This window comes from Diadema antillarum, unplaced genomic scaffold (genome assembly GCF_040938485.1).
Source record: "Diadema antillarum isolate AM-2024a unplaced genomic scaffold, OU_Dant_1.0 seq00001137_RagTag, whole genome shotgun sequence".
NCBI lineage: Eukaryota > Metazoa > Echinodermata > Echinoidea > Diadematoida > Diadematidae > Diadema > Diadema antillarum.
The window spans coordinates 333,067-345,909 of NW_027271949.1; the positions used below are offsets into that span (position 1 = coordinate 333,067).

Below are 12,843 nucleotides of genomic sequence, written 5' to 3' on the forward strand. Positions count from 1 at the left end.
CTTGTGCTTGGATATTAGGTACAGTGTATGTAACTTCCCCTACCGTAGACAAACATGTAGCTGCTAACAGCATTAAACAGATGATCACAGGGTTTCCTAAAGGGTGGTTCTCCATCATATTCAGGTTTACTCTAATGAAATTTATCTGTGCACAGGTGTATGTCTCTCACTCACACACACACACACACTCACACTCACACATACACATGTACACATGCACTAGAACTTGCATTATTCTTTACTAGTTTTCTCTGTACAATGTCTTTTGCACTTGGTAGCAAAGAGGATATCCAACAAGAGTCTATGAGGGCCTTAAAACTGTCAGGAGACAACATTGATGACAGAAGGGAAAGCCAAGCCTGTGATGTCAGGACAGCACCCACCTTTACTGAGATAGTGCCTTACATAAGCAACAAGGTAGGGAATGAACATCACAAATAGAGTCTTCGTATGTGTTGTTGATTGTTTGTTCATTTCCATCTGAGAAGATGGCTTGATAGCTCATATTCAGCTATGCTAAGCTGGTCTTCCATGGGGTCCAGTTGAATATGAGGTGGGACCACTTCACTGGGTTAAACACCCTGCTCTTTGCGATGAATGAATGAAGCGGGATCTTTTACGTGCATGAGTTGTGACTCTCTCATACACAGAACCTTCATTTTATGTCCTATCCGAGGGACAGAGTGTTTTGCCTCTTGCTAGAGGGGACGGCATGATTACACACAACATTGCTCAGTCCAGACTCGGGTTCGAACCTGGTCCTTAGGATCGTGAGGCAGACGTGATACCGACTGAGTCAACTTACCGTAATTGGTCACAATTGTAATGTCGAGTGGCAAGTTCTCCCTGATTTTTTGGGGGGCTCCCTGAAGTACATTGATCTGGTGAGCTTCTCACCTCGAGTGTGACCAATTAGATGTATGTCAAATGGAGCAACAAGTCAGAGATTTTGACATTTCTGTTAACACGATATTCATTTAGTCCACTCTCTAAGCTGGGATTTGATGTATCCAGTAAAAGTGGAAATTTTTTGTGCAACTGGAAACTAGTGCAGATAATAAAAGCTCACAGATATTTTTTGCTTGTTATATGTATACTGCTCTGTCGGTAATGCCTTGATTCCACAGAAGTAAGAACAGGTGAAATTCATCTTACTCTGCAGAGCAAGAAAAATTACTTGTTCGAAAATGTCACAACATGTAGAGAATATGGAATATTGGGAAAGGATGGTGTTTAAAATGAGATGTCACATTCAATCCCCAGAAAGCACTATGTGTATGTGCTTGTTTGAGTTTTTCTTTTTAAATATTTAACTTGAGTAATATGCTATGAATGCTGACAAAGTTATCTAGATTATTAATGTCATAGTTTTGCTGAGATACAAACCATCATTGATTATACCAACAAGTTTTATAAACTGAGTCAGAAAGGGCCTTAGCTTTTGATCCTAGGAGAATCTATGTCAATGGCAGTCTGACAAACATAAAAAGAAGACATACATGTACACTTGCATGGACTACCAGACATATAACAACATAAAATTGATTGTTACATGTATGTTGAACAGAAATGAGAGTTAGAAAAATGAATTAAAGAACAGACAAGAGGATGCTCAAATTCATTATTTGGCCATATAGTCTCAAGCAATCAAATTCAAATACACTATCAAATGAAGGGTGTGTGTGTGTTTGTGTGTGTCAAAAAAGTAATTGATAATGTATGCATTTACTATAATATAGAATAAGATTGCAGCTTATGACAATCATGTGTGATGCTGATGTTTATTAAGATCACAAAAGCTTTTTCTTGACAAATTACAGTTTAAAATTGGCAACTTTATGTTTGTATGCGTGGTAATGACCAGCCCGTGCCCTGATGTTTTGGTTATTAAAGCATTTCCCCATTATGACAAATTTGGCAAGTATGGTAGTCAAACACTGCCTTGTGGGGAATAGGATAGCTTATGTCATTTTGTATATAGGAAAAGCCATGAGTATGCTAAAGTAGAAGCAGTAGTAGTAATCTGTAGTGGTATAATAGTAGTTGTATTTGTCATCTATTCTCTCTGGTATGGTGCTGAATTGAAGTTATTCATATCAGAATAAATCATACAAAACAGTGTACATCAAATTGGTACTACAGATTGTAGTACTGGTATGGAGAGGTCATCAGCAAGAACAGTCATGGATGTTTTAAATATTTTGATGATTGCTAAGTTATGGCTTTGTGCAGCATGTTCTGCATTCCCTCTGTACTTACTCACTGATAGTAGAGAAGTTTTGCAAACATTAACTCATTCTTATGCTTTACTTGGAAGTTACCTATAAGTCGAAATACTTTGAACTAAATGTCTAGTTTACAGTGACATACGTATGCGTTGTTACTGTCAGTATCATGAAAACAGTGAAAAAAAAAATCTTAACCCTAACTAGGCTGGGGGGTCTCCGAGCCCCCCCCCCCCCCCCCCAACGTTTTGCGTGATGTATTGCTATCGCGAAAAGCTACTGCCGCGACGTTTCATGACTTTTTTCTTTCGAGTCTCCCGCATCTTTTGACACCAAATTTGCGATGCCCGCGTGCGGGGATTGGAAGTTGTGCATAAATATGTATGCATGTCAGGCCAAAAATTGCTCAAAAACGTGAATTCATGTACAATTTCAATGCAAACTGTGTTTACAGGCAAATTTCATAAAAGCATGATTATTTTGGGGTTTTATTGATTAAAATCAATTAATAACATATTTTCTAGTGCAGAACAATGTTGCGGACAAATTTCATCTAAAAAACAATGAAAAACATAAAGTTGAAAAAACTAGGAAATACATAAGAAATTCAAAAACAATAAAATACTTAGGAAATTTTTTCTGATTGCACAATTTTTTTCTCTTACATTTGTTGAGGACTCTAAAAAGAATATTAGCACAAAAAATGTGCCTGTTTTGAGCTTTATTTAGTGATTTATACCAAATTGTCTGATTTCATGCATCATTATACATAAATTAGCATAATTTAGCGTAAATGATAATTTTTGAAAAAATTAACTTCGTTGTACTTTAGATTACGTCATAGGCAATGTGTGTGCCAATTTTCGTCGCGATCTCGCAGTCGACGGCTGAGATCTGGAGGCCCCCCCGGCTCTATCATCTGCCTAAATAGCCCGGCCTAGTTAGGGTTAACATGCACTCTCTACTGGTCAATAAAAGGTTCACATATACAGTAAATGAAGTTTGTAGTTGATTTATCCAAAAAGTACACTTACAGATGATTAGATAGAATGCATGCCATGTGAAGCTACTGAAGACAATTTATTCTCATGTGCTCTATTTCTTAATAATTTAACATTCATTGTCCTACCTGTGTAGTAAATTATCTATTGCTCATTGTTTGTTAATTCTCTCTGCTCATTATGAAGACATGTGGAAATTCTAGTATCTATGACTTTCTTCAAGTTAGAAATTGTTTTGTTATCAACCATGGAGATAGTAGAGAATGGCCAAATCTTCCCATCCCTCAGGCCTTTTAATACACTGTGAGAAATTTTAGTAACTATAGATGATTTTCTTCAAGTTAGAAATTGTTTTGTTATCAACCATGGAGATCATAGAGGATGGCCAAATCACCCATCCCTTGGGCCTTTTACAAAACCCTGAGCTTTACTTTGTTAGAATTAAAATTTATTTCTTCTTCTGTGTTGTTAAATTTTGGATATCAGTCTCTGTGTGGGGATGTTTAATAGCTCTCCTGATCAAATTCACCTTATAATGGGTTAACGTGATGACCAATCATATCCAAGCTTGCATATGCATTGTGTGAAGTGACATGATGCTGTTGTTGCATACATTTTTAAATGAAAACATCAGTTCAACTTCTAACTTTTGGTGTCTGCATTTATTATCCATGATTGTTTTTCCTCATACTGCCACCACCATTATTCATTATTGTAGTAAGTATAATATCGTTTTGGTACTTTGCAAATGTGTAATAGTTAATTAATTCAAATATTATAAATAAGTATACATGTATATGTGACCCTGCATCACAAAACGAACACAACGTCGCCAGACATGAAATTCTAGTTAAGAGCATATTCTAAAAGAGCAGACTTTAAGCTTCAAAATGATGTATTTTAACTCAAATCAAATAGACTCTCCTAACCTATCTAAATACAGTGCACTCCCGTTATAACAGTTTCTTTTTCTTTCGTTATAACGAAATTTCGTTATAACCGAACAAATACAATATATAACGATAAACAAGGAAACAAATATATATATATATGTATATATATATATTTATTATGTTTGCTGAATACTCATCATACACTGAAAAGCTATGTGAAATGGAATGGAATTATTAGACAAAAGGAGGGAACACACAGTGATGTGAAGCGTTCGCCCGCGCAGAGACGCTATCATGCTTGTTCCGCTACGTATTTTCGAAAGCAATTCGCATTTCGTTATATCGGAGCACATTTCTTTTGTTTTTCTTTGTCAGTGGCGCCCGGAAAAGACTTCGTTATAACGAGAATTTCGCTATAACCGTGTTCGTTATAAGCGAATTTTGTACCATAGACTTTAATGGTGTTAATTTTGGGACCAGAAGTTTTACTTCGTTATAACGAAATTTCGTTATAATGGGAGTGCACTGTACTGGAAAGAAAGCACACACTCGGGGAAAAGTGTGAACTGAGAAAAGAGGCTCTGAAGTACAGTGTCTATTCGAGTGTTAAATTTTTACCAAGCCATGCTGGCTGTGCGATGAATGAGACAAAAAACAGGATGTAAACCACCAGAGTAACAATAATGAAGGGATTATCAGATTAAACTGAAATTCAGCATGCCTTATTACTACATTCTCTCCATAATTAATGCCAACTTTGTAATAGCATCATTCATTCAAAAGTTATTAGATTTGCAAGTGAAGAGTGTGTACAAGGTTTTTAAGAAATCAAAAGGGGACTCTAAAGATACACCTGATCACACTATTCTACCAAAAAAACTGTTCGAGATAAACTGCTATAAAACACACTTTCCTGCCCGTTTTATGATCCCAATTTTAGCATAATGTAGAAGAAGACTTGCTCTTTCAGAAAATATGAAAATGTCAACATCGGTTAGGTTGACCCATTTCACCTATTTTCAGTCCTTACACAAAATCAGTGTGTGCGACTTTTTGTTCATTTTGTGATGCATGGTCACCCTATCACGATTGACTACTGATATCATTTCACACCTCCACACTTCAATTTCACACTGAATTTTGCATGGATTCTAAATTGTGTCAATTGGGTAAGATACGAACTGGGTTTCACATTATGTCATATTTTTATTGAATTTACAATGTCTTCTTCTTTCATGCCAGGCTTCTCACAGACTGAAAAGCTCCTCACGGTATGTGACTAGTTCCACTCTCCTAGCCTTCAGACCAGAGACATTCAGACATGTAAGTTATGTGTAGAGAGTCAAGTTCTCTACTATGTTTTTCATTCATTGCTGCTCCTAATAAGATTACTGTAAGACCAGAAACATTGTCAGCATGAAACTTTTGCAGAGATCTTAAGCTTTTGGTGCTGTCAAAGGGTCGACTCTTTTGAGGGGCTTAACAGTACTCTTAACCAGTTGAGGACGGACTGATTTTGCTACAAAACACATTTTCCATAGATACCTGCCCGAGTATACTCAGGACTCATCCTCAACGGGTTAACATTCACAAAAGCAGGTTTCTCCTGGGATTTTGGTGTTGAGGTTTCCTATGAACCCTTTGCACTGGTGACAGTGAAACACTTTGAGTGGTTTTGCTTTGAGCTCCTATTGGTGGTGTATAATGTGTATTCAGAACCTTAGCATTATCCATGGTCGTTTAAATTTGCCCTGCTATTTCTGGCGCTTTCAACTCAAAAAGTTTGTCATCTTCCATTAGGACACGTTCCAATATTCTCAGGTTACAGTTTTTATGAGTGGATCTCAACAAGTTCTTCATACAAACTCCCCAAATTACATGTTGATGCAAGCAAGGTCTGTGGGGGCTGCTACAAGTTGCTTTATAGGTTTCCCGCCTCCCTGAGATCTCTGTCTGAATCTATAGCGTTCGATTAGGATACTTTCTTAGGGTCTGAAGTACTCTTGTAGATCTTTGGCAGTGTTTTCGTACTGACTAGTTTATCCGGTAGGGAATTGAGCAAAGATTTGCTGACCCTCGGTGAATGAGACTGTGTACCAAGACAGCACAGCAGTGCTCGTCACTCACTGCAGCACCGTCTAAGCCACTCATAGTAAGATAACGTCTGAAAGATAGAGAACCATCGTTCCCACAAAATATGCGGCTCTCCTGGGCTTTTCAGAAAATGTGGTGGTGGTGCAAGATGGATACTAACCATCTTGTCGCCAGATGTTATGTATACAAGAGTCCATGAACCATGACAAATAAACTCTGGCCCGTATTCTGCTAAAACCTTACATCGAGTTTAAACCAATGTTTGGTCTTACATGGGTCTAAAGTGGGTTTGAAATGGGTTTAAACACCTATAAAGTTTAAACCCACTTTAGTCTGAGGTTTAATTTGTATTCTACTAAGTCCAGCTATGGTCTAAATCGGGTTTAGATTAAACCTACCCAGGAGGAGGTTTTTTTTTAGTGCCAAGACGCCGAGTCATGAAAATCTCACTCATAAGAATTCTTTGAACTTGGCATTTCTGCTAGGCGATGTGGTAGGCGACCATAACAAAAATGGACAAACTCCGAATTCACTAGGGCACATGATGAGGTTGCACTACCGAAAATCATACGAAATGATATGGACGAACTCCGAAATGCACTGGGTGTCCTAAGACGACAGTGTCCCGTAGAATACAAAAGATCCAGCGACAGCGTGGAATAGCCTCCGAGTGTCGTGGCTAGCTCAAGCGAGAGTAGTCCACCGCTGGAGCGCTGGGTAGAATACTGCAAGGCCCTTGGTAGAGTCTGCAACACCACTAATACAGCACGCTAACAGGACCAAGACAGCATTGTCGCGAGGCATGGATCGCGGTAAATGTAGCGATGAAAAAGTCCCCAGATGGAGTGTAGAAAGAAGTGTAAATCGCGATGTAGGATGCAGCGAAGATCGCGATGTAGAAATCCGAAATCGGAGAAATATGAAGGCGTATAATCCGTATAGAGTATAATCCAAAAGGCGTGTAATGATCCGTATACAATGACAGTCCACGGTGCGAGGTATCGTCCACGAGAAAAGACGTGGGAAGAAATGTAACATATGGACGAAGTGACTCCAACGATTAGGACGTGCTCTCTGGATGAAAGCTAATCGTGAAGTGAGGAAGCATGGAATGTGTGATAGCGTGGTCGGAGGAAAATCGTCACGGACAGGAGCTTAGAGGGTTGTAATTGGCTGGTGAAATTGTGCAGCTCACAACTAATTGGTAGTTTGTGTCCATGACAACAAAACAAGAGGTGTGTGTACAGAAATCCGACCACAGTTGGAATGAAAGTTACGCGGACATCGGCACGATGACAAAGGCAAAAAATGTGGTGCGCACCTGTCGCGTGTCGGCGCACAATGAAGTTTGCGTTGATGTTGACAAAATGACTGAGGTTGCCAGACAGCGTAATTTACAGCGTAAGTTAGCAGCTGGATGGTATGCTGTGATGTGAATGTGAGTCGTGCCCAGTGTGTTAGTGAGCTCGTTAAAGAGTGATGACTCAAACTGGTGACCTCGATCTGTGGTTATAGTAGATGGTACACCGTGCCTGGCTACCCAGTGATGTATGAAAGCTCTGGCAACGGTCTCTGCTGTGATGTCGTGGATTGGTATCGCATCTGTCCACCTACTGTTCCGGTCTACGCATGTCAGGAGATATTGATATCCACTCGATGGAGGCAGGGGTCCGACGATGTCGATGTGGACGTGCTGAAATCGAGCATCTGGTGTGGTGTAGGTGCCCAGTGGAGCCTTTTACGTGGTGATGTACCTTGGCTTTTTGACAAGCCACACATGACCTGGCCCACTGGCGTACATCTCGATTCATGTTAGGCCATATGAAGCGTGATGAGATGAGCTTCTGCGTAGCACGAATTCCAGGGTGTGAGATGTTGTGTAGAGTGTGAAAAACTTTCCTCCTGTGTGACATGGGAACATATGGACGCTGCACTCCAGTTGAAATGTCGCACCAGATCTCACCAGTACCATCAGGCAGAGGGGGGCGCCTGAATGAAAGGGATGGTAACTGTCGAGTTGTCATCCACTCGTCTTCGTCTTCCTGATCGTCAGCGAGCTGCTGTAGATTGAAGACGGAGGATATGTGAAGTGCATCGACGTGCATTCGTGAAAGTGCGTCAGCTACAGTGTTGTTGCTACCACTAACATGGCGTATGTCGGTGGTAAACTGTGAGATGTAGTCTAAGTGACATACTTCACGGGGTGAATGGCGGTCTGGTTTGGCATAAAAGGCGTATGTAAGTGGCTTATGGTCGGTGAAAAGGGTGAAAGGACGTCCTTCTAGCAGGTATCGAAAATGCCGCACTGCTACACTTGTAAGTAGGCTGCTAGAAGTTCGCGACCAAAAGCGCTGTAACGGGTCTCAGCAGGCTTAAGTTTCTGAGAGAAGAAGGTGATGGGATGCCACTCACCGTGTGAAAACTGCTGCAAGACGCCACCTACAGCCGTATCTGAGGCGTCTACCATAAGGCTGGTAGGTAGACTAGATGAAGGGTGTATTAACATGGTAGCGCTGGCAAGAGCTGCTTTCACACGAGTGAATGAAGTCTCACACTCCGATGTCCATGTGATGGGCTTGTTGCTGCGTTTGGGGTGATCATGCAATGCATTTGTGAGTGGTGTGAGCATTGCGGCAGCACTCGGGATGAAGCGTCGATAGAAATTGACGAGCCCAAGGAAACGGCGTAGCTGCTTGATGGACGAAGGGCGTGGGAAGTTGTGGATGACTTTCACCTTCTCAGGCAGTGGACTGATGCCGTGCTGGTCTACGTGATGGCCGAGGAAGTCCAGCTCATTCACACCGAATACGCATTTGGACGGATTGATGACCACTCCGTATTCGGTCACCCGCGCAAACAGAGCATTGAGGTGACGTTCATGTTCCTCGGGTGTCTCACTGGCGATGAGGAGATCATCTATGTTGGCGAAGACGAAAGGCAGACCACGTGTTACCTCATCTATGAAGCGTTGGAATGACTGGGCTGCATTCCGGAGACTAAACGACATGCGTGTAAATTCGAACATCCCAGATGGTGTTGTGATGGCGGTCTTTGGGATATCGTCAGGGTGAACTGGGATCTGATGATATGCACGTACTAAGTCGATCTTTGTAAAAACAGACTTGCCTTGGAGTTGGGCAGTAAATTCGTGCAAGTGTGGTATGGGGTACTGGTCTGGTACTGTCCTGGCGTTGAGGGCGCGATAATCACCGCACGGTCGCCAGTCTCCCGGTGTCTTCTTGGGGACCATGTGTAGTGGGGATGACCAGTTGCTCCTAGAGGGACGGATGATACCGAGTTCTAACATATGTTCAAATGCAGCTTTGGCAATGTTGAGGCGGTCTGGCTGCCAAGCGACGTGGTCTGGCTGCCACAGGCGGTCCACGGGTAACTATGTGGTGAGTTACTGAATGTTTCACGGCCTTCTGGTCATACACCGTAGGTAGGGCGGGTGATGGGATACTGTTGAACAATAGTATCATACCTAAGATTGTCCGGCCGAGAAAACATCGGGCTCACGATGGAGGGAGAGATGTGGGTGCAGACACCATTGACAGAAAAATTTGTAGTGGAGTCAATGAGCTTGTGTTTGACATCCACTAGCAAGCCAAACTGTCGAAGGAATCTGCCCCGATGATGGGTGTAGACACATTTGCTATGATGAAAATCCATCGAAAGGTGCGACGGAGACCAAAATCGAGCATGAGCGAGCACTCTCCATAAGTGGTGATAGAAGACTTATTCACCGCCTGTAGATGAAATGTAGGCAAAGAATTCGTCTTATCAGCTGCTGAAGGAGGAAGGACGTTAACTTCATCTCCTGTGTCTACTAGAAAGCGTGTGCCGCGGGATGTTGGGGTCACCAATGTAGGTATATTAGTGTAGGGCTATCATGAAATACCTACTCACCAACTAAAGTATCCGTGATGGCCAACGGTAGCACAGGCGGTAGATGTGGTAGGCGACCGTAACAAAAATGGACAAACTCCGAATTCATTAGGGCACGTGATGAGGTGGCCAGTGTCCTTGTATTGCACTTCCGAAAATCATACGAAATGATATGGACGAACTCCGAAATGCTCTGGGTGTCCTAAGATGACAGTGTCCCTCAGAATACAAAAGATCCAGCGACAGTGTCGAATAGCCTCTGAGTGTCGCGGCTAGCACAAGTGAGAGTAGTCCACCGCTGGAGCGCTGGGTAGAATACTGCAAGGCCCTTGGTAGAGTCTGCAACACCACTAATACAGCACGCTAACAGGACCAAGACAGCATTGTCGTGAGGCGTGGATCGCGGTAAATGTAGTGATTAAAAAGTCCCCAGATGGATTGTAGAAGGAAGTGTAAATCGCGATGTAGGATGCAGCGAAGATCGTGATGTAGAAATCCGAAATCGGAGAAATATGAAGGCGTATAATCCATATAGAGTATAATCCAAAAGGCGTATAATGATCCGTATACAATGACAGTCCACGGCGCGAGGTATCATCCGCGAGAAAAGACGTGGGAAGAAATGTAACATACGGACGAAGTGACTCCAACGATTAGGACGTGCTCTCTGGATGAAAGCTAATCGTGAAGTGAGGAATCATGGAATGTGTGACAGGGTGGTCGCAGGAAAATCGTCACGGATAGGAGCTTAGAGGGTTGTAATTGGCTGGTGAAATTGTGCAGCTCACAACTAATTGGTAGTTTGTGTCCATGACCACAAAACAAGAGGTGTGTGTACAGAAATCCGACCACAGTTGGAATGTAAGTTACGCAGACATCGGCACGATGACAAAGGCAAAAAATGTGGTGCGCACCTGTCGCGTGTCGGCGCACAAAGAAGTTTGCGTTGATGTTGGCAAAATGACTGAGGTTGCCAGATGGCGTAATTTACTGCAGGCAGACAATATAATACAAGGATATTGAAAACCGCTACAAGTCTATTGTAGTGTGGTATAAGTGCCAGTAGGCCTAGGACTTGGTTTAGGCCTACACCTAACCTATCCATAGGACCATGTTGTGCTAGCCTGATAAGCCCAGCAGGAAACAGCACAGTATTTGGTACAACATGGATACCCAATGCAAAGCAATGCACATTAGACTCTATGCACTTTACTAAGTTATTAGAAATATATAGACTTATCATTGTCTCGCCCACCGGAGGTGAAGGCGAGACCAAGGGATCCAAATGGCGTCCGTCCGTCGTCTGTCCGTCGTCCGTCCGTCGTCCGTCACAAATGTAAAAGTTTACCTGCAAGACTCTCTTATGATGCATAACTTGGCAACTGTTACAGCAATGGCAGCAACACTTGGGTGATAGAAGCACAAGGGGTATCTTCATGTTATGGCATTGTCGGAGGTCATGTGATGATGTCAAAGGTCATTTGAGGTCATATATAAAGAGTATGTGCAAGACTCTTTTCTATGTTAAAGTTTACCTGCAAGACTCTCTTTTGACAAAGAACTTCACATAAGTTGCTTGGATTACAACCTAACTTGGGTCATAGATGCACTGGGGGTACCGTCATGTTATGGTGCCGTTGGAGGTCACAGGATAAGGTCAAAGGTCATTTGAGGTCATACGTTAAAGTTTACTTGCAAGACTCTCTTATCACACGTAACTCGACACATGTTGCTACAATGGCAGTCAATCTTGGGTGATGGATGCACTGGGGATACCTTCATGTTATGGTGCCGTAAGAGGTCACATGATAAGGTCAAAGGTCATTTGAGGTCATACGTTAAAGTTTACTTGCAAGACTCTCTTATCACACGTAACTCAGCACATGTTGCTACAATGGCAATCAAACCTGGGTGATGGTAGATGTCTCTTGGGAAGTTGAAGATAACCACAAGGTCAAATGTTACAGACAAGGGTCAACGAACTTTTAGGGCCCAATGTTAAGTTTTTAGGGCGCATTTCGTTTGTGGCTCCTAACTTTTGATCCCTTTGTCCATTTGGGACGAAACTTGGATGGAAGATGTCCCTTGGGGAGTTGAAGGTCGTCACAAGGTCAAAGGTCACAGACAGGGGTCAACAAACTTTTAGGACCCAATGTTATGTTCTTAGGGCGCGTTTTGATTGTGGCTCGTAACTTTTGATCCTTATGTTCATTTGTGACCAAACTTGGACGGTAGATGTCCGTGGGGAGTTAAAGGTCATCACAAGGTCAAAGGTCACAGAAAGGGGTCAACAAATTTTTAGGGCCCAATGTTAAGTTTTCATGGCGCGTTTCGATTATGGCTCATTACTTTTGATCCCTTTGTCCGTTTGTGACCAAACTTGGCTGGTAAATGTCCTTTAGGGTGTTGGAGGTCACCACAAGGTCAAAGGTCATAAGCAGGTCAATTAACTTCTGGGAGTTATAAAAGATATTAATTCCTTGTGCGCGAATGGCCGAGACACAATTTGGCGATTGCCTTGTTTGTGACCCTGCACCACAAAACGAACAAAAAGTCGCCAGACTAAGGTGAGATTCTGAAAGAGCAGACTCTAAGCGTTAAAATGATATATAACTCAATCCAAATTGACTCTCCTAACCTATCTAAATATCGGAAAGAAAGCACACACCCTGGATAAGTGTGAATTGAGAAAAGAGGCTATGAAGAACAGGGTCTATTCAAGCGCTTAATCTTTACCAAGCC

The 12,843-nt window shown here is 42.1% G+C and overlaps 1 pseudogene; it reads left to right on the plus strand.

Moving 5' to 3' along the window:
* The window catches only part of LOC139744120 (proteasome adapter and scaffold protein ECM29-like), a 394,771-nt pseudogene that overhangs the window by 92,049 nt on the left and 289,879 nt on the right, over nucleotides 1-12,843 (plus strand).